At 30.4% G+C, this 22,275-nt stretch overlaps 1 protein-coding gene across 1 annotated transcript in view; it reads left to right on the top strand.

Moving 5' to 3' along the window:
* The first annotated feature begins 3,204 nt into the window (after window positions 1–3,204).
* LOC142320024 (neural-cadherin-like) overlaps window positions 3,205–22,275 on the top strand; it is a 588,354-nt gene continuing 569,283 nt past the window's right edge. The window contains exon 1 of the mRNA XM_075357704.1: window positions 3,205–3,338. The gene's annotated coding sequence lies outside the window, so the exon portion shown is untranslated. The remainder of the gene's footprint in view (window positions 3,339–22,275) is intronic.

Raw genomic sequence — 22,275 nt, 5'->3', positions numbered from 1 at the left:
AGGTGGGGGCATTGGCTTTTGAAGTACAGAGTCTGTTATCTGAATGAAGTCTGTACAAAAAGTTTAACCTTATAGTCGTGGTACTTAGAGGATAAATTCATCTTTAAATACAAGAATTTAATTAACTTTTAAGTTAGATCACGCTTGAATACGAACATACATAAACGCATATAAATCAGTAATTAATAAATATCTAAATAAGAAGTTGATTGATCGATGTAATTGACAAATCTATAGTTGAAAAATTACAGTTTACTATAAACTTTAATTTTCACAATAATAATTAATAAAAATTTAATAAAAAGTGAGGTAGTAATTAAATAAAAATAAAAAATCTGATGTGGACACCACATGACTTTCTTGTACGTCTATTAAATTACATATTCACATTTTTTCTGCACTTCATCTAAACTTATTTCATTTGAAAGTAGATACGATCCTCCAATTCTTTAATAAAAGTGGACAGTTACGCAAATGCTAAAATATTAGTTTTTATTAATATCAAATATTTACAATTATTAATTCAACAATCGTACCTGAAATACTGGATTAGTGTAAAAGTCCCTTTATTACTCTTTAAATAAATAGTTTACCAAATAATCCAAATAAAAACTGATTATTCTACACCGTAAGGTAAAAATTAATATTTGTAACGAGTATACAGGAGTTCACTAAACGGAATAGTTTAATTATTATTAACCTTTATTTATATGACACACCAGAAATCTTGTGCATATTACGCATAAGTGAAGAAAGACTCAAGATTCTAACTAAAATTTTCAAGTAATATTAAATAATCAGATGTTCCACCAAATCTCTTACATATGTATATACCTACACAATGTCTATTAAATTATATTTACACATTTTTATAAGTACACAACATTTTATTTCACGAATTATTTTTTTATTATTTTTTTTATTATTGAATTATTATTTATTGTAAAACTTCTGTACAAGCACGAGTTAAAAAAAGGATATTAAATCAATATATTTAAATTAAAAAAAAGAAAAGTTAAAAAAATAAATAATAAAAAAGTTAAAAAACAAAAGGAGATAAAGTCTGATTCGAACCGATGTGCCTTCCCTTTAAGATCTAAATATTTCAATAATAATAAATTTAATTTTAATTTCGATTGCAATCAAAAAGGGAGGTGCACAATAGATGTTACAACAGTGCTAAATCCAAAATTTCAACATCCTACGGCTAATCGTTTTTTCAGTTATGCGAGATATATATATATGTACATACATACATACGTACGTACAGAAAACATACAGTCACGCCGAAACTAGTCAAAATCGATTCAGGGATGGTCAAAATAGGTATTTCCATTGAAATATGATAACAGAAATGTTTTGTGATCACAATACTTCCTTTACTTCATACAAGGAAGTAAAAAAAGAAAATGAAACCTGAAGACCGAAATTTTTGCGATCACAATATTTCCTTTACTTCGTACAAGAAAGTAAAGATAAAGCATACTTTTAAAAAACTCTAAAATTAATATATATATATATATATATATATATATATATATATATATTTACAGAGTGAAGTATTCGTAGAAAAGTTTTCGAATGCCTGTACCCCAGTCAAGAGTAACATACACAATTTAGTTAAAAAATGTAGTACAACAGGTTCAGTTTGAAATGTAAAACGAAATAGGCAACCTCCGTTAAGACTCCACAGGGCAATGCCGATATTGAAAGAAGAGTTACTACCAATCCAAAAAAATCACTACGCAAGTTTTCCCAACAATCTGGTGTTAAATACACATCTTGTCGCAATATTCTTCGTGAATTAAAATTGAAATCATACCGCGTCACAACTGTGCAACAACTGAAGGAGACAGACAAACCAAAACAACTTAATTATTGCAACTGGCTTCTCGAAAATATTGTTGATGGACAGACAGACCTCATGTCTGTATTTTATGTCAGACGAGGCATGGTTTCATTTATCCGGCCATGTTAATTCGCAGAACACCAGGTATTGGATGGCGAGGAATATTCACGAGATATTCGAGCGTCCACTTCACGATGAGAAAATTGGTGTTTGGTGTGCCGTTTCCGGTAATCGTATAGTGGGACTAATATTTTTTAACTGGACTGTCAATACACAAGTTACCTCACAATTTTCGAAAAATTCAATTAACTGATAATGTAAAAGAATACAGCTTCTTCCGACAATACTAAGGAACGTGTGACACATCAAACGTTTCACTGAATCGCATTCATGCAGTTTTCACAAATGAACAAGGTCTCAGCAGAGGACGGTCGCCTCCTCGTTCCCCAATAGGTGCATCAATTGCATCAGACGACTCTTACCATATATGTTCAGTGGAACACAAAAGTGCATCGATGCCCAGGATAGTAATTTTGAACATCTTTTATAACAATAAGGTAAATAGATGCAGTATTTAAATTATGTTTTATGTTTTCTTATTTAATTTATCCGAATCATTCATAAAATTTCATTCCAACATAACCTACCGATTCTGTAGTGGTTCGGTTTTATGTTGCTCACTCTGTATATATACAATTAATATATATATATATGTTTAAAAAATCTTAAATATCAATTTCCTGACTCTTCATTTCGAGCCAAATACAAAAAATCAAAATTTAAATAATAATTTTATATATATATATATATATATATATATATATATATACACACACACACACACACACATACATACATACACACACACACAATGTTATGCCGATACTAATGCAACAGTTAGCTTCATTTGTTGGTAGTTATTTCTGTAGTTTATTTCTGAATACCGGTGCGTGTGATTATGTATGTAATAGATGAGATGAGATGTGTGCGTAAACGAAGACATAGAGGGTAGCGTATTATTTTGCTGGGTGACTGTACGTTGATGGGCCGGTAAGGTTCTGCCGTTTAAAAAGACTCAAGGCGCGGGAGTTTGGAGGAGGGGGCACTGGCGGCGCGGAACACACATCAGTGATCTCACAAGTAATATTAGTGAATATCTGAATGGTTGCTTTTGAGATATCGTATTGAGTATATTCACATTAATATAAAACTAATATTATTAACTGTTATTGCTATTGGAATATCGAAAATCGAGTAGTTTTTTATTTAATGCCGGGCACTACTTTACTAGTGAGCGGATGAATAGGAGCACAACGGCGCCGCGGTCGTTAGCTTCTGTCAGTTCTGTGGTTGCTCTGGCCAGCGTTGTACGGTGTGCGTCTTGTTTGTTGTGCGAGCTGTGTAGTGTTTTTATTTACTACTAGTTCTTGTCACCTGCTGCGATATCACGATCATCGGAGGACGTTTCCTCAGCGCTGCACAGAGCGTAGTAAGTTCACTATGTTTGAATGTTAACAACTTTTACCATTGATGTATCTGTGGACGCTTTGGCGCCGTTGTCTGTCTTAGTTTATTTCAGTCATCCATAGTAGGTTCATCCGGCGTCAGTCCCGGCTTAGTTTATTGCATTAACAGTAATGGTAAAACCAGAAAAATGTGTTTGTTAAGATAGCAGACACGTTCGGCCCGGAACGGCAGTGCCCTGTGCGCTCGGCGAGGTATTGATTTTACGAGCGCCGACCCACTGTAGTTCGTGCGTATAAGAGTCTTAGTACATTTAACTTCCTCATTCAAGTTTTACAGTTTTTTTAGTGTCATCCTAAAAGACAAATAATTTTTTAAAATATGGATTAATGTGCATTGTTTAATTTGAATTTGAACTTTATTTTACGAATTTACCGGTGGAGGGCATTAGTGGGAATGTATGCTTTACCTAACCTTCATGTACGTTTCAGTATTTTCTTAATTTATTTTCAGTGTTAGAATTAGTTTTTGTATTTATGTATTAATGGTATAGGACTTAATATCTACTACAGCTGCAAATGAATTTATTTTTTTAGTTAAAAATTAAACCTTTAGCCCCGCCCTTGTGCTAAACGATTTCCGGTGGGTATTACTAGCCAGGTGCTACTCCATTGCTGGGGTTATATGATTTTATTACAATGTTTAATTTGTTAATAACTGAAAATTCATCCTCGTTACTAAAAATAAAATGTGCTATTTTTTAAAGTTTTAAAAACTTAAGGTTTGCGTGTCTTGATTATTAAGTTAATGTCTGTATAAGAAATATAAATGATAAATGCAGTTATTTCTTAAGTTAATACTTTACATATGTCTTTTTAAACGTATTTTAGAAAACTAATGAAATTGTATTATTTCATTTTCTTCGTGATATTAAAATAAATTATTATACAGTTCATTGACGGTTAATATCTTTAAAAATTTAGCGTAAAGCAGTTACCTCTGTTATTGTAGTGTTGTTAGTTGCTACATTTGTTAACAGTATACTTATTTTATTGTGTAGATGACTAAAATAGATACTACCATGAGTACTGCACTGTCACACTGTTAACAAGTCATATTTGTAATAGACTGCGTAGAGTGTGCTTTTTTAGTCTTTCTTTTTCTCTGTGTGCTTCATTACTTGTTAATATTTGGTATAAAATTTTAATTATGTTATATAGTAAGCCTTGCTACATAATTATGTTGGTTGTTCAGTCTTTACAGAAGTTACTCGAAAATTGTGGTAGAAAATGAATTCCTTTCTTTTGATTTTATTATTTTACTTTAATGAAATGCGGTTATTTGTTTATTTATTCAAACCAGTACATATGCCTTTAATAGTAGTACGTATTTTTACATTTTATCTTTGTGCATATAGTCTTTAAAATAATTTAAATAATATTTCCGAAAATATAACTACGTTTTTGGTTTGTCCAGAATATATTTAAAAAAAAATCATTTATCCTTTAAGCTATTTTTGTTGACTGAGGTCCAGTTTTCATTATTTTTAGACTAAAATTTAAATGTTCCTGGTTACTGGCTAGATGATAGATTAATTAATGTACTTCCAAAGATTTATTGTTCATACTTTCTTAATTTAATAATAACTCCATACGAAATACTCATGGGGGTCTTTTTTTGTATTACAAAGCACTTTTCATTTACTAATTAAGGTATATAATTTTTGGTATTATAAATTAATTAAAGTCTATGTCAAAATTTAATTCATATTTTATTTATTGATGATTTCAAATCTGGTTATATTGTAAAGTATAATTTTAAATGTTAAATTTTATGATTCGTAAAAATTGTTTAAAAATATAAACAGTGATTACTAATTGGATTCATTTAAGAACGCAATTTATTTCTTAAAATGATGTGTTTTAACGTAATTATTTTAGTTGGAATTCAGAAACTAATTCCTTTAACAGAGTTTGACTAATGGCGTTACTATAATGTAGAACATAAAATGTATATGTTGATTTGTAAAGTTGTACTAGCATTATTTTATATTGATTTGCAGTAATGTTCTCAAAGAATTCCTTAAAAACAAATTTCCCCTTAGTAATCACATTTTCTTACCTGTAATAAATTTAATCATGATTAAATTTCATTTGGCTGTTCATTAGCCTTTTTAGTTAGCACGTATTAATTTACGATGCTAGTGACGAAGGTTTGCGTGTGAATAATTATTTTTAAGTGGAATACTGTATTAAAGTTTCTATTCATAGATTTGCTATAAAAATCAATTTTTTAGTTATAGAATGAAAGGTTCTATGATAAAGTTTAACTTTGCAGTTGAGTTTCAAATGTTTAATTTAATATGAATACCGTACTTTAACCCTCGTCTTCATTTGTATTAATGCATGCGTTACATTCACAACATCGTTAACTTTTCTACGTTCTGAAATTCATTACCGTGTCGGACGTCTAGTTTTGCATTTATATTGTATTTTTCTTGTAAACTACTACAGTTTATTAGTTTTATTAATGAAAGTGCTATAATTTTATGTTCCTATTTTTAAATATTATTGGTTCGACTCATCTTAATAATATATTTTAAACAATTTCTAGAAATTTCTTTTTTAAAAGATCTTATTTACTTCAATTGTGAGGAAAAGGTTTTCTAACCACACACTGACATTTTTCTGATAATCCTTTAATTCATAAAAAAATCAAGTAGTCAATACGATAAAAGTATTAAATTAACAATGATTTGTAGCCACATATTTACCTTCGTGTAACACTGTGAATGCCGGGGAACTACCAGAAGCTATCACTGACTTACCTTTTCTGTATCTGATCTTTTGAGGTTTCCGAGCCAAAAAATAAAAAAAATATTCCCGTTACATAATTTTTTAATACATCTCTGTATATTATGTGTTACAGGGTCCGGATCTCTGTTACTATTTAGTTTATTATCATGAGATTTAAGCTGGATAGTTTCTGTATTAAGGGAGGTGATTTTATTCAATTTTTGAAGAAATTAGATCGGGATAAATTTAACAGGGTTTTCATCTTAAAGAGAATTATACTTTGTTAACAAAGATATTACCGGTACGTACTTTGTAAATTGAAAAAACCTCCGAAAATGCACTTGAATAGTTTTCGAAAAAATACCGTAACCCAGTGATTCCCAAATTGTACGCCGCGGCGTCCCGGGGAACCGCGACCTCTTCACAGGGGCGCCGCGAAATATTGTAAAAGCTTCATAATTAATTGAACCAAGACATTTATAATTATTAATATTAATAAATAAACATTTTTGAAGATAAGACTAGTTTTATTTATTTTTATCTCTTGCTTACGAGTAGATACTTTTACTTAAGGTAGGGCGCCTTGGAAAAATTTTAATTGAAAAAGAGCGCCGCGACTTGGAAAAGTTCGGGAACCACTGCCCTAACCTGTTACACTGTTCAATCTCTCAGCTTGAAAATTAAAAAAAAGCAAAATATGGGTATTAAATAGATGAAACTGATAAAAAGTAAATAAATAGAAATTAGTATTTATTACAGTTTATTGTTTGTTTACTTATATTTTCTTCTTTTTGCTGTAAATTATCGGTACGCTAAACTATTATTTTACATATTAACTTATTGTAAATAGATTGAATGTTAATATTTTTTCTGTTTATACTCAGATTTACCGTACAAAGATAGAGAATTTAGTGTTTGATTGACGTTATTCTTCAGGTACGATTCAACTTTTTTAATCGGTTGTTACATTGGTAAATTAACATGACTAAACCTAATTATAATATATATATATATATATATATATATATATATATATGTCATTTCCTCAAGTTTTTGTTTCATGTAATTTTAATTATCTTGGTTTTGATTGAATTTTTCCGAGGACGGTGATAATGAATGGAAAAATGAAATTATGTACTTTCCTAAAACTTAATTGCTTCAACTAAAATATTTTATTTTTTTAAATTATTTAACTGAGAATATATAGTTTTAATACGAATTTTTTCTACATTTAATTTTTCTTAAAATTCGATCTAAAAATAAAATTAAAAAAAGTATTTCAATACTTTAAAATGTACCCTATTACATATTTCATATCCACATTAGTGGATGGTATATCACTTTCTGACTGATATTTTGTTCATAATGAGCGGATCTATTCGGTCTGTAACTAAATTTAACCCTCTATTATAATATCTCTTGTTCTCAGATTAAATCGGCTTAACTCAAAATGACCCTTCCTGGAGAATGAATATCGAGAGAAGCTTTAATTCGTTGAGCACGTGCGCTTTAGTGTGTTGTTTGTCTGCTTGTTACGTACCTTGAAGAGAGGAATGTTGATAGAATTCTTTAAAAAACATTTTTTTATAACGTAGTGAACGAAAACATTAAAAATAAATATAAATACTTCAGTAATATATATATTTTAACTTTACTTACAAATTATATGCAGTAAAATATGATTATTTTAATTATTAATTAAACGAATCAATATTTGGGTATTCAATATAATCGTATGAATAAAAAAGTTATATTATTATAAATGTTGCTTTATATCGACTTTCCTTGCTTTTATTACGATAGTACCGTACTTAATGCTATTAGAATTAGATTAATACAACCAGTTAAAGGTGCTTTCTTTGAAGGTAAATCAATACTCTCATATAATGAACATCTGTTTGTTGTACAGCCAGTCCCTGGAATGATCAGAGTGAAGATGTTTTAGGGGTGGGTTTTAGTAGGTTTAAGTATTTACGCGGAACTCACCGGGTTGGTCTAGTGGTGAATGCATCTACGAAAATCAGCTGACGTGGAAGTCGAGAGTTCCAATGTTCAAATCCTAGTAAAGGCAGTTACTTTTATACGGATTTGAATACTAGATCGCGGATACCGGTTTTCTTTCGTGGTTGGGTTTCAATTAACCACACGTTTCAGAAATGGTCGACTTGAGACTACAAGACTACACTTCAATTACACTCTTACATATCATCCGAATTTATCCTCTGAAACAATACCTTACGGTGATTCCTGGAGGCAAACAGGAAAAAAAGTACTTATGCGGTTCTTGCCTGGGTCACCTTGGCTCGCCCGAATTCAAGAGCGGTGGGTCGGGGTGCTTCCGATGATGGCACGGAGGACCCTGATATCATGAGAGGGCACGTTGAGGAGAAGGGCAGACGAAATGCATCCCTAGAACCTAGTAGGTTAGGGCCGGGAAGGGCGGTTCCCATGGGAAGGGTCATCTCGGCTATCCAGAAGCGAGAGTCGGGTTGTTCCTGTGATGCAGGCGAGACCCCGATGGGGGCCTCTGGGAGGGCCAGTCAGGGTGGAGCAAGCCGCTGCCACGACACTCTGAAGCGATCGAGGTAATGCTTTAAGGTTGTACCGGTCGCGCTGGGAATGTTTAAAAAAAGAAGGTGCTTATGCAGAACAGTTTATTTGCTTAATTTTTTTATTTTTTAATAAGCATGACTTGGGATGCTTGTTACTCCTGGTTGTTATCCTTGATAATGCCATTTTCAGGGTTTTCTTAAGATTCATTTCAGCCATCGCTTACAAGTGCTAAGGTTATGTACTTAACAGATATGTTATTACTCGTTCTTCTAAGTGTCTTCATAAATTATGTTCAAATTTTGTGAACATATTTTGTGTATAGTACTAGAATAATATTTTCTGTTGTAAAGAAGATTACTGTATTTTTTTTTTGTACTTTAGTATCTTTGTTTCCTTTTATGGAAATTATATTTAATATTACTTAACAAACACACACACACACACACACACACACACACACACACACACACACACACACACACACACACACACACACACACACACACACACACACAAACAGATATATACGAGTACAAAAAAATATAAATATGTATTATTTATTATATGCATATATATATATATATATATATATATATATATATATATAGTTCCTTAAGTAATATCAAGACAAGAATATATGAGACAAATAAATGAGAATGTAGGATTTAGATTAGGAGATGTGCTGAGGTTAGAGTTTGTTGTAGAATGGAAAGAAGTTGAAATTCTATAAAACTAGGATGATAGATATATTAGGATTATTGTATATTTTCTTAACGATCTCATACGTTGTTAGTAATTCTTTTATTTAGTAATACAATTATTTATTTACGTACATGCGTAGAAAAATTTAGTTCTTCCTCTGTGAGTTTTTTGTTCTTATTTTTTTTATCTCTTTTCTTTCAAATGTTCATCTTTTTTCATTCAGGTAGTATCTCATTAAACCTATACTCATTCACCGTTTTCAGAACCACCTCTCCATTTCTTATTCCGTAAACCTATTTTATCCTCGATGTTTGTCTTCAACACCGTATTTCCTGTTCACTAATCTTGATGCCGGAGTTATTCATTTAGTTCGACCTTGTCTTTTTACGTTGAACAGTTTTTTTACACGTAGAGTTTTAAAACATTTTGTCCATATTGAATACTTGTTATCGATCAAGCCATCTCAAATCACATGCAAATTGACTGAAAAATAACATTACGAAACTCTGATAAAAATTTTATTTTTTTTGTTTATGGACATTCGGATAAAATTTAAAAGAGTAATAAATAAATAAAAATCGTAAAAGTAGGTAAAACTAATTTGTCGTAAAATATTTGTAATATTATGTCAAGAATTTCATATGTACGGTGGGATACTACCAAAATGTACAGCACAAAAAAAAATTCTTTCGTATATTTTTGCTGATGTTACCGAACGTCGTACACATGTAGGTTACCGAGTTTTCGTGTCGGCTACTCATATCAAATTACATGTTTTATATAGATTACTGAGGTTTCATATTGCCTCGGCTCTTAAACGTAAATAAAAAAAAAATATTAAATAAAAATTGTAGTTAAAAAAAAATAACGACGAAAAGGAAATGCAAAATATTTGATAAGCACGGACGTGGAACATGAAAACTGAGAAGAGGTTTCTTGGTCTATCGTGCTCGACCTGACTTTGACTTGTTCCGCCTTACTGGATCCAGTATACCAGTGCTTCATTTGAAAAACTTAAGCTGTTCTTTTACCAGTACGATGCTACCGCTACATAATCAACACAATATTATGTAGTATTCGGAAGATACCGCTTTGAAGTCGTGCCTGTAGGTTCAGTCATCTAAGCTGTTCAACCATCAGCCGTTGTATACTCTTTTATTTGTCCTACAAAATGTTAAAGTGATGAAAACACTTTACGTACATATATATATATTTGTGTGTGTATGTACGTAAAGTATATATATATATATATATTTGCATTCACACGAATTTGTTTACTTGCACTTTTGCACTTTTTCATCCATTTAAAAAAAAAATCTATTATTATTATTTTTTGCTTAACTATACGATTTATAGGCAAATTTTATTACTTGTTTAAATTCTTTTATTAATTTTTAAATTCATTATTACTGATTTTTATCTATAAATCTATAACCATTTTCAAAACAAAAATTAAATATGATATTTAAAAAAAAATACCTTACATAAGTTTATTTTAAAAGACTAATTATAACTAATTAAAACTTATAAGCAATGTGGTTCATTTGACTAGTATGGGATTAAACCTGTTATATGTATTCTTTCAAAATTATGTTCAACTGTAGTACAATATAATTTGTTCATCTATATTTAGTTTTTAATTAATTATAATTGTGAAGAAATATTGTACGAAAGTATAAGGAAACAAATATGTAAGTAATCTGTCAGTCTCCGTGGTGGAGTCGTAGCATCTCAGTTTATCATTCGGCAAGCCCTTGATTCAAATTCCGGCTAAAAATGAAATTTCTCCAATATGATTCTAGAGTAATGCGGAAAATTATAATTAGTATTTTCAATGATATTTTATGATACTACCGTATTAAACTGAATGCAAACTTTTCTTTTGGTTAGCGTGTCACATGACGAGAGTCGGGAATTAGAACAAGTTGGGTTGCGCTAAACGAGGCGTGGACAGCAGGTTTTGCCTCCAGGCCGAATTGGAAAGTAAACTTTTTACACGGGCCGGACGAAATATTAAAATTAAAAATGTTAAATACAAAAACGATTCATCTAAGTAAACAAAATTTTATTATGGAATTTGTTGTACTTTTATTTAGATTCATTGAAGAAAATGATTGTTAACAAATATGTTGAGCTGAAGATTACTAAATATTTCGTGGCAAATTTTTTAAATTTCCGTATTTTCCATTATTCAATTGCTTATAAAAAAAAGCTAATATTGAAACATTTTTCGCGGGACGCATAAATTCATTATGCGGGCCGTATGTTGGCCATGCCTGCACTAAACCGACTGATAGACGATCTAGGATCCTTTGAAGACGTTGATTATATTATCTATAGTCGAGCGTCCACTCAAAAATACTGTTTGATTTCGAAGCCACGTCGCATCTATATCTCGTCGTGAAAGTATCATAGTTAGGAGTATGAAGAAAATGGTCGTACAATTAGAGCAAACATATAATGGTTCATTCAATTCCAAAATGTTTAGTTCACGAATGTGTGAACTATCTAGCGCTTTTGATATACATCGCTGTATGTTGTTTTATTTAACTATTTAGAAAATATGTCTCTTCTTATCACCGATTAGAAATTATCATATTTAGTAACGGAATTAAAAGTCCAGATCTCTCAGTAAAAACAAGTAAAAATTTAATCCAGTTTTAATGATCTTCAAATAAATAGAAATCTTAGAGAATTACGACTATTTTATCTAATATACGACCTAGCTTTCATTATAATTAGATGCTGTATTTTTTTATTAAAGAATAGTAGAATCTAACAGTGTTAACTTACATAGAAAAACAGTGAAATATCGTAATAAGCGTCTAACTTTTTATGATTGCAGGTTAATTTTAGTATTAAAGATGTATTTTACGGTAATGCAAGTGGTATTTAATGGATCGAGTTTTGCAATTACCCCTATAATCACGATGTTATAGCAGCACGCTTCATGTGTACTGTGCAATATAGTATATAATATTATGTTCATACGTCCTCTCATGATCACGATGGCATGCATTTAACTGTTGCGGTGTTGCCGAAGTAAAGAAAATTTTTCGTTGTTAGTATCTATCTCGTATTCATGTTATTTTACGCCTCGTTATGCAGAGTTTTTATTTATTATTTTAATTTACTTTAAATTTTTTTACATTTATGTTTTTTCTTTATTTTATTATATAGGGTAATCATCAATTTATTAATATTGTTTGGATTTATATAGGATTCCCATAAAAAATATTTGTACAATTTCATGAATTTCAGTGGCCTAATGCTATAATCAATGAAAATAGTTGATTTGATTTTATTTCTGACGTTTATTATTTCATTTGAAATTTATTTAAGAAAAACATTTTCATCGTTGCCAATTTTTAAGAAGCTTTCTCAAAACCGTTTATCTTTTTTATTATCTGTTGAAAATATCTCGGTTTGGTATTTTTTTTATCAATTACAATTTATCCCAACACTTTTTCAACATATATAATTCTACGGTTAACAGTTAATGTAATAAAAATACATATTTACATAAAATAGATATTTTTCGTAATCATACATAATGACTTTTTATCTTGTGGAGATGTTATTTTATGTGTCTCTACACATAAAAGTGGCGCGTGTACACACAAAAATTTTATGGATAAAATTTAATAAGGCTTATAAATATTATTTAATTAGAAAGAAAACATTATTTCTGATACAAGTTTAATTTCCAAATAATATAAATGATTCATTTTTTTTTTTTGTAACATAATTTTTATTTTCTGGTTTATTCCTAAATGTCTCATAAAATATACCGAAAATCATTTTTCCTTTTTATCTAATGGTAGCCAAAATGTAGCGAAGGAACATTAATTTATTTTGCGACTTTTGAGGTGAATGGAATCGATTACTAGCTTATTTGTGGCGTAACACACCTTTTTAGTGTTGCCTTGGATTTATATAATTAAGGAAGCATTAAAGTAGAATAAATTTTGCTATATTTTTTTAGCCTAGTGTCTATTTTTATTGATTTTTTTATATTCATGCTTACCTACACACGTATATAGGCTACATATAAATACGACGTTTTGCACATCAATGTACATGTACGATCGATTGTTCTCATTCACTCTTAATGAGGACGTGAAAGTTAGTTGGTCAGTCAGTCCTATACTTGTAATAAACTATACATCAAGCGAAAAACTTATTTCCTTTACATTTTATTCATCTAGATAGTCTTTTTGATTTTTACTTTTTCTTGTTAATATTATAAATTTTATAAGTAAAACGTTTTTTAATCTGTAATTAATTAAGCGTTTAAATAACATATCTATTTTATGTTTTAAAGGTCTCTGGGTTCGATTCTTGCATATAAAGATTTATCGGTAAACGTTGAACTCCATTTATAGGGCTCACTATAAATATGAACTATAGTTTTAAAAAAATATATAGAAATGTGCTTTATTACTTTCTTGTAAAACACTTAATTCAATTTAGTTTACGTGCCAAAAAATATTTTAAGCTGAGAAATTCTTTCAAACTTTTCATTGCACTGTGAATTTGTGTCAAATCTTAGATATTAGATTGTGTAGTTATGATGCTGATGTTGCTATAGAATCTTGTGGGGTTCTTGGTGAATGCTTTTTGTTGAGAAGTCCGCTAAATTAGATAAGGAATCTTACTGGAACGAAATGGCTGCTGGAATACTAATGCATGAGTACAATAATAATAATAATACGTTTTCTCATCCTCTCTACACTCTACCCGTCTCTCTCTCTCTCTCTCTGTGTGTGTGTGCGTGTGTGTATGCGCGCGCGCGCAATATTAAACTTTCGTTTTGAATTCATTTGCCCAGTTGGATCCATGCTTTTTATTTACTGAAAATTAACTTAATCTTACGTATAATTAGAATTAATTTTTGGTTTTTAGAATTTTAATTTGTTAATTAGGCAATTCCATATTTTTTCCAGTCGGATTGCGAGTCTTTTTTTTGAGATATTAAGGTTAAATAAGCAAGGTTAAATAAATAAGATTTTTAACACATAGTTATTGTTTACGTATTCAAATTACGCACACAGCAGATAACGATATAAATATATTAATTTAAAGAAATATTAAAGTTGAAAAATATGAGATAAAATAAATTTTGATTCGCCGCATAGTCGGTTGGTGTTAACAAATTGTTAATTGTGTTGTTATTTTTATTCACAGTTGCCTTTAATTTTATCATCGACCATAAAATAAATAAAAGTAAAATGAAATCTAAATTTTTATTTTTATCTTGTTGAAAATAACAATCTTATGGTCAATCTGGGATTTTCATGTCCTCAGCCCCAAATTATCACCGTCAAACTTGAATTCATAGCTGTATGTTTTTTTTTTTTTTAACTTCTGGGACCACCGTTACATATTGCTTCAGAGCAGAGGGTGAGATGAACGATTTGTAGCTTGTAGCGTGTGTAAAAATCCCGGGACCTCCGGATGAAAGGCCGAGACGCTACCACTCGCGCCACGTAGGCCGGTACGCGTTTTATTTTTTATTTATTTATTTTTTTTAACCTCCGAGTCCACAGTTAAGCATTACTTCAGAGGATGAGATGAATGATTTGTAGCGTGTGTGAAAATGCCATGCCATGTTTTATTTACATCACCAAATCGTAACTATTCAATGTCGGTAACATTATCGATTTTTAATGTAAAACCGATAATTGATTACGTGAATCATAAATCGATTTTGTTCTATATACATTTCGCACAGCGCATAAAAATTTCTAGCGTTGCCGGGATATATGTTTAAATATGTTTTAACATTAGCTTTGAACACCATTTCTGTGATACGTACATTTTTAATGCCGTACACGGCTGCCGTATTTGCCTTTTTAAACGACGGTTATGTTTCAAAATTCTCATTTGCTGATGATATTCATACATTATTGGTTTATTTGTGCCGTTGTTGGTAATTGCAACTGTTTGCAGATATTTCATCAGTTCTGGTAATGTATCTTCAACGAGAATATTCAGACACTGCTGCATATAATACCGATTCAAAGGTAATCGTTTACCTAACGGACAGGATATATATCAGAATAACTATCTGAGATCCTGTACCTTCATAGCTGAATGAAAATTCGTCGATGAAATTATATAAATATATCTCTGTAGGTACCGTTGGATTATCAGTGGGATATTTATATGTACCTTTGGCACCTTGTTATTAATTGTTCAAACCGTAACCTTTTTTCCTGTTTAATCTCCGGGAATCACCATCAGGTATTACTTCAGAGGATGAATGAGGATGATATGTATGAGTGTAAGTGAAGTGTAGTTTTGTACAGTCCTCAGGTCGACCATCTCTTAGATGTGTGGTTAATTGAAACCCAACCAACAAAGAAATCCGGTATCCACGATGTAGTATTCAAATCCTTATAAAAGTAACTGCCTTTAAAAGTAACTGCGTAAAAACGTAAAGTTGCGTATAAAATTAACTGTTCAATGCTGCATTGATTATTTGGATGCTACCCCTTTCAAATGGAAGAAGAAAAGCGATTGAAATTCACAGTTTTTCCCCTTTTCTCTTGAGATTTAATTGCTGAGTTCTTGATTCTGTAGGACACAAGCACGATGGTATTGCATCACAACGATCACTGATATAAGGAGTTACAACATAACCGTAAGTAATAAATGTTCCCGGTTTCGCAAGTGTTGGTGTAGCGAGTACGGTCTTGGCTCGTGTGAATTGACTGTTGAGATGTTGAATTGGTATCTGGTTGTCTCATAAATCTCATCACCATTGCCACTTCCGAGTCCGGCTTACTGATATTCTTGGTTATATTATTCTAGTAATCATCTCCAACTCCGTATTTTGCTGAAAGGTCTACACAAACGATTTTGTGAAAATTCTCAGTCAGATTGAAATTCTCACAAAATCGCCGATATTCTGTCTATATGGTGTATGGATATGATCATTGCTGCTGGCCGATTGTACGCGTTGACATCAATCCGAGCGATCTGAACATATAAATATATCCATCGCATCACCATTGTCGGCAAGATTTCCGGGTCCTAAATAATTACGTCCAAGAAAGTTCATATCGATTAACAAGAAGTGGCGCGCATTATGAACGTGATATCCTGTTATCACGCAAGTAATCCCTACTCCTGCCAGACTCAGTATTCCGCCTAAAAATACTGGATGGGAAGTAAAAACGTCGTACTAATTCTTCGAATTTTTTTCGATAGCTCCAGCCCCGCCTCACCTTCTCCACAGGCCTCTTGACCGCTCTACTCCATCTTCAGTTACAGAACGAACGATTTCAAAATGAAATGCAATTTTCTGTGTTACTTTTTAAAGGGCTTAAAAGATTTTACGAGTAGATGTTTTGGCTTCGTATCATTTATTGGCTTGTTAGTTTGTTAGCTAGGCGGCCCGCTCCTGCGGTCACCTACACCTGTGGCCGACTGCTTTTATCGTTAGCTCCGTACTTTTGTTCCCTTACCTGATAAGACAGTTAGACAGAGCGACGATTGAAGTTGGAATCAGAAGTTATAGAGCTGTATGTGCAATTCTTGCAAATGCCCTTTTACTTTTAATTATATTTTATAATTTTTTATCCATTTATACAATCAAAATAAAGTTAGATAGTGAAAAATAAAACGAAATTAAAAAAAAAATTAAAACCGATTTAAAGAAAGCACCGAATAATAATGAAAAAAGATTTCAATTTATTTAAATTTATTTTTGTTTTCAAGGCCAAATTAAAGGTTAATAAGTAAGTGATAATGTTTTAAATTTGATGTTAACCTCAAAAAGTAAAATTTAGTGATTGAATTGTATTTTTGTTTTTTGTTTTTAATGTTTAATTCGGTTTTAATATTTTTAAGGTTCATTTTATTTCTTTACCAAATTAAGATAAATTATCTTTCTGTCATTATCTCGTTTCTCCTAATTTTTTGCTCTCCGGTCTTCACTATGAGTTTCCTCCTTTGCAGTTTCTGGAATTCTTTTCTTGAATAAAAAATTTACTCCCTAAATTAATTATATTTTCCTAATTACTGTAGGCAAACTAATATCAATCAGAAATCCCTTCCATAAATAATTAACATTTTTCAAGAATAACAAACATTGCCTGATAGGGATATTAGTTGGGGGATGAGTTGTGAACTGATTTCCAATTGTCATTTTCTCTGATACAAATATTTGGTTGCATATCAGCATGCCAATGTCACCGAAATGTATACAACATTTTAAACTCTACAGGTAAGACACCTTCATTATGTTCACCACAGAGGTTGGATGTACAGTGAATTTAATTTGCATGGCATTTCTCCCGCCACCACCCCATTCGGTTGCCCTAAAGTATAAGACCGAATGTCTTCGCAACTTCTCTACATGGCCGTCCGAACTTTCTCCACTAAATCGATTGGGAGAGCCTTTCCCAATACAGCAGTAGCCTCGTAGGAGGTTGTTTTAAAAAACCAGTGCATACTATTAAGGCTCAGCGCTGGGCACTCCTTAAATTCTGAATAAGTGCTCTATTTCTGTTCAACCTATGCGCCCAAACGGAGCAGCATAAGAAGCCATACGTTCGAAGACATCTCGGTAGACTATGAACAAATGACGGCCTGACAGCCACTAATCCTTCCGAGCAATCCTCCTAAGCTTGTGCGTCACAGAGACGGCGTCCGCCGCTAGTTGCCTAATGTAGTTGCTAAACAGCAAATTCTCATCAAACAAGACACCTAGGTACTTATGAACTTTAGCTCGGCTGATCACACAGCCTTTATACTTAATGTGAGGTGATGTACAGTGAAGATCGTTACTCTCAGAGAAGGAAATTCTCATTGTTACCTCCTGTACCTCACTTTATACTCGTGGAACTATAAGAAAGACTGGCAAGTAGACCAAAATGACAAACAATTAATGTACCGTTTTCTGTTATGAACAACGCATTTCACGCTGCTTCAACTCAGCAGGATAATCCATTCCGATTAGTTAATATCTTAAAAGGATAATGTTGTTTATTTAATTTTTTTCTCGTTTTTACTATTCTACTGAATTATTTTTCACCGTTTAAAATTACTATTTTTTTGTACATTTGTTAAGTGCATAGTTTATTGTTTGATTGTTGCCGTAGTTTTTTTTCGAGAACTCGTAACAAATAGAATTCAATCAGTCAGTCTCTGTTTCACTACTCTGTTTGTACGTAAACTTTATTTATTATGTCGATTAGTTTCGGACTAATTTTAACCTAACAAGGCAATCTATATATTTTAATGTTAAATGAAAATCGTATGACTATATTTTGCAGAAATTGGGTCGTATTAAATAAAATATTTTTTTCATAATTAAAGTTTTCTAATATCGAATTTAATGACTTGATGTTACAATTTTATTTATATTAAAAATGTTTTCTTTTGTTTCTTTGTTTCAAAGAGTGCAGAAATTGAATCGTAAATTAGCAGATTTTTTGTTCCTTTGGACAGAATTTATGAGAAGCGTTATAGATCACTTTTAAATCCTGTTAAAGCATTTTTAAAGTGTTTTAAAAAGTATTCTTTTTAATTCAGTTTAAATAAATTTATTTATCTCATGAATTATAGAGAAATGTTGATCTTTGTTAAAGTAATTATAATGGTTTGAGAAATATTATTGAAAAAGGATTGTTGAAGTACTTTACTACTGATTCATATTACGTGTGCTTGTAAGTAATACTTTCATCTGTTTGTTGCTCAAAACTTTCCCGTTATTTTTAGCTTCAAGCAAATTATTGGATACAGGGAAATTAGAAAAAAAACCTTAACCGAAGGTTACATACAGACAGTATGTTTGCGAGGATGTCCGCATTCCTGAAAATATTGTTGTTTTTTTTTTTATTGGAATTGACGCGTTTTAAGTAACTTGCACCGAAAAAAAAATTAAATACGACAAAAATTTTTAATTTTTTAGGAAATACTTTTGATTATTGTAGTAGATTACATTCTAGTAATAGGCGAGAAGTAATGATAACGTTCAGATAATTTTTACTACTTAAAAAAAGGTTATAGATCAATTTACAGTGGGATTTGTCGTTTTTTTTTTTAAATCAACCATTTACGTGACATTTCAACCATTTAATGAGTAGTATCAGATTCCCGGTGAGGTCTGCCAGTTTTTCACCCATTTTCATACATCTCTTTCAAAAACTATTTGCAGTAGCTTATCCAATGTTTAAATAAATGATTAAATTAAAAATTATTATAAATTTAAAATAGTTTCACATTTTGCTAGTTAAAACAAAGAGAAAAATGAAAAGGGAACGTTCAAGAAACAATTACAAAAAATGAAAATCCGTTACTAGATTTGCATTTTCATTGTATTAGTCTGAATTTTCCTATACCTCCGATGATGAAAACGAATTTACAAAAAAAAATTCACAAAAAATGAATGAAAAAAAACAAATTTATGAAACAAACCAAAACATAAGCATTAAAGACAAAAGTTAATATTAGAGTTCGCGTGGCGGCTTTAAGTTGTGTCGGCTTAATTTTGTAAGCCAACATTTTTCTTCACCTCATTCCCTATAGCTAAGTTGTTTTTGTTTTTTAATTTTCTGTTTTTTGTTTTGTTAATAAATACAAATAAATTTTTTGTGATGTTTTTAGTTTCAATGTTTTGCTATTATATTTTAATGTTTTTCTAATTAATTTATATACACCGATGATGATTGTTTAACAATGAAAATGCGTATCTAGTTATAGGTTTCCAAATTTTATAAATGGTTATTGTTTATTATGTAATTTGTGGTAATGGTCTGCTTTTATAAGTTTTTTCTTTGTACTTTATATTAGTTGTTTTCGTCTATTTACTTGGATACTAATCTTTTTCTACCGTGCACAAATAAAACTTAGTATCCATACTATTAGTTATAATCGGTGATATTCTAATCTTTTTCCTGTATCTATATTTTAAATCACATCACGACATGGAACATAAAAATCGTTGACGCTGTTACATAGTATATTTTGTATTTTACCGTTTTTTTTTCTTCAATAAGTGCTTGTTTAATAACTGAAAGCCGATATTTTCTTACTGTTTACGGTTTTTGAAACACTGTTAATAGACTACAGTTTAGCAGAACTAAAAAAAAACATTTGACATCAATGTACAAGTTTTGCTTTACAGGTCACTTATTTTAATAATAAAGTGTAAATACAGTACTTTGAATTAGTTAGTTTCTAAATCCATGTCCTTGTTTTAATTTGATTAGTAGGTTAAAATGGAGGGTAAACTAAAATAGATGGTTTGGGGATGTAGGGTACATCTAGTTATAAATAGTTTGCAACAGGATTACCTTTGATGATAACATTCCGTGATATAGAGGGTAGCGTGCGTGCATGTAATGCCATACCGTGCTAATCCTGTCCATATACTTTACCATAACTGGTATATGCAGAATTATATTCGATATACCATACCTAACTTATTGCTACCTAAACTTACCTATCTCATTTCGGTAAAGAATGAACGATTTTCTTTCCATTTCATATTGTTTATTTTCTTGTAAATTATGAACTGCCGTTATTTCCACATTTTTTTTCTTTTTTTAATACTGTTTATAATATATTCGTATTTTCGATCATTTTCTATTCTATTTACGTTATTATCGTAGTTTAAAATATTGCAAAGTAATGAACCTTTATCAAGGACCAAATCTATTATAAAACCTAGTTTCAAATTAACTATCGTGCTTTGTTGTAAAGGACAAAATGTTATTTCTTTGTCGGAAATGTTTTTTATAAATATAAAGGCTATAACAAGGTTTCGTACGAATTATACTCGTATTTCTTTTATAGTAGTTGTTAGTTTCGCAAATACGTCTTTATTTTTAGATGAATATTTCGAAATTTTTGTTTAATATTTTATTATAACCGAAAAATAAATAAATAAATAAAGATACTGGTCACAAGTTATACGGTACATTTGCTCTATTTTTGTCTGATTTAAACAGTGAAGGAAGTTATCTATATATTTATGCTCGCAAATATAAAAAAACCACTTGTTGTTTAATTACTTTTATATATATATATATATATATATATATATATATAACAACGAGAAAAGAAATCTATCTGACTGATTAGGTGGATGTTTGATGAAAATTCAATGGTTCTATTTGCGGGCATACAAATATATAGATTACATTGATAACCTTCATCACCGTTTAAATCAAATAAAAATAGAGCAAATGTACCGTATAACTTGTGTCCAGTATATATAGAATATGTATATAATATTAGAATCACTTTATATACATATATATATTTATTTTTATTCATATAAATAGGAATATGAATATATATTCTTCTTATATAAATATGCATATTCTACATATACAAATATAAATAAATAAATAAATAAATAAATATATATATATATATGTATATAAATATATACAAGAATTATGAATATATATATTTATTTTTTTTCATAATTCTTATATATAAATATACATATATATATATATATATATATATATATATATATATAAGAATGATAAGTAATTAACGCATCAAATTAATCCAGCCTTAAAGAGTTACCGAACTGCAGGGATATCGAAGGTGAAACAACATATTGAAGCGGATGTGCTTGTCGGTGAGGGACAAAATTTATATAAGCCTGATTTAGCGATTTGTGTACATAATATGAAAATTATGTTAAAAAAAGTGGAAAGAGTTCCAAATGAAGTAACTACACAACTTTAAATAGAAAGTAAGCATTTCGTGCATACTATTTGCTCATTTTTCTACTGCAAAATCTAAATTTTTACAAGCTTTCTATTCAGACAATTTGGTTAATATATTCTGGGCCATTTTTAATTCGAATCAGTAATAATTAACTACTAATTGTAATGTTTCCTTTATTTCCCTGAAGTAAAGAATTTAAATTGTATTTATCCA

The sequence above is a fragment of the Lycorma delicatula genome, chromosome 2, assembly GCF_047948215.1.
Source record: "Lycorma delicatula isolate Av1 chromosome 2, ASM4794821v1, whole genome shotgun sequence".
Classification (NCBI taxonomy): Eukaryota; Metazoa; Arthropoda; class Insecta; order Hemiptera; family Fulgoridae; genus Lycorma; species Lycorma delicatula.
Note: the sequence above shows the minus strand (reverse complement) of the source record. Positions and strands in the feature narration are given on the sequence as shown.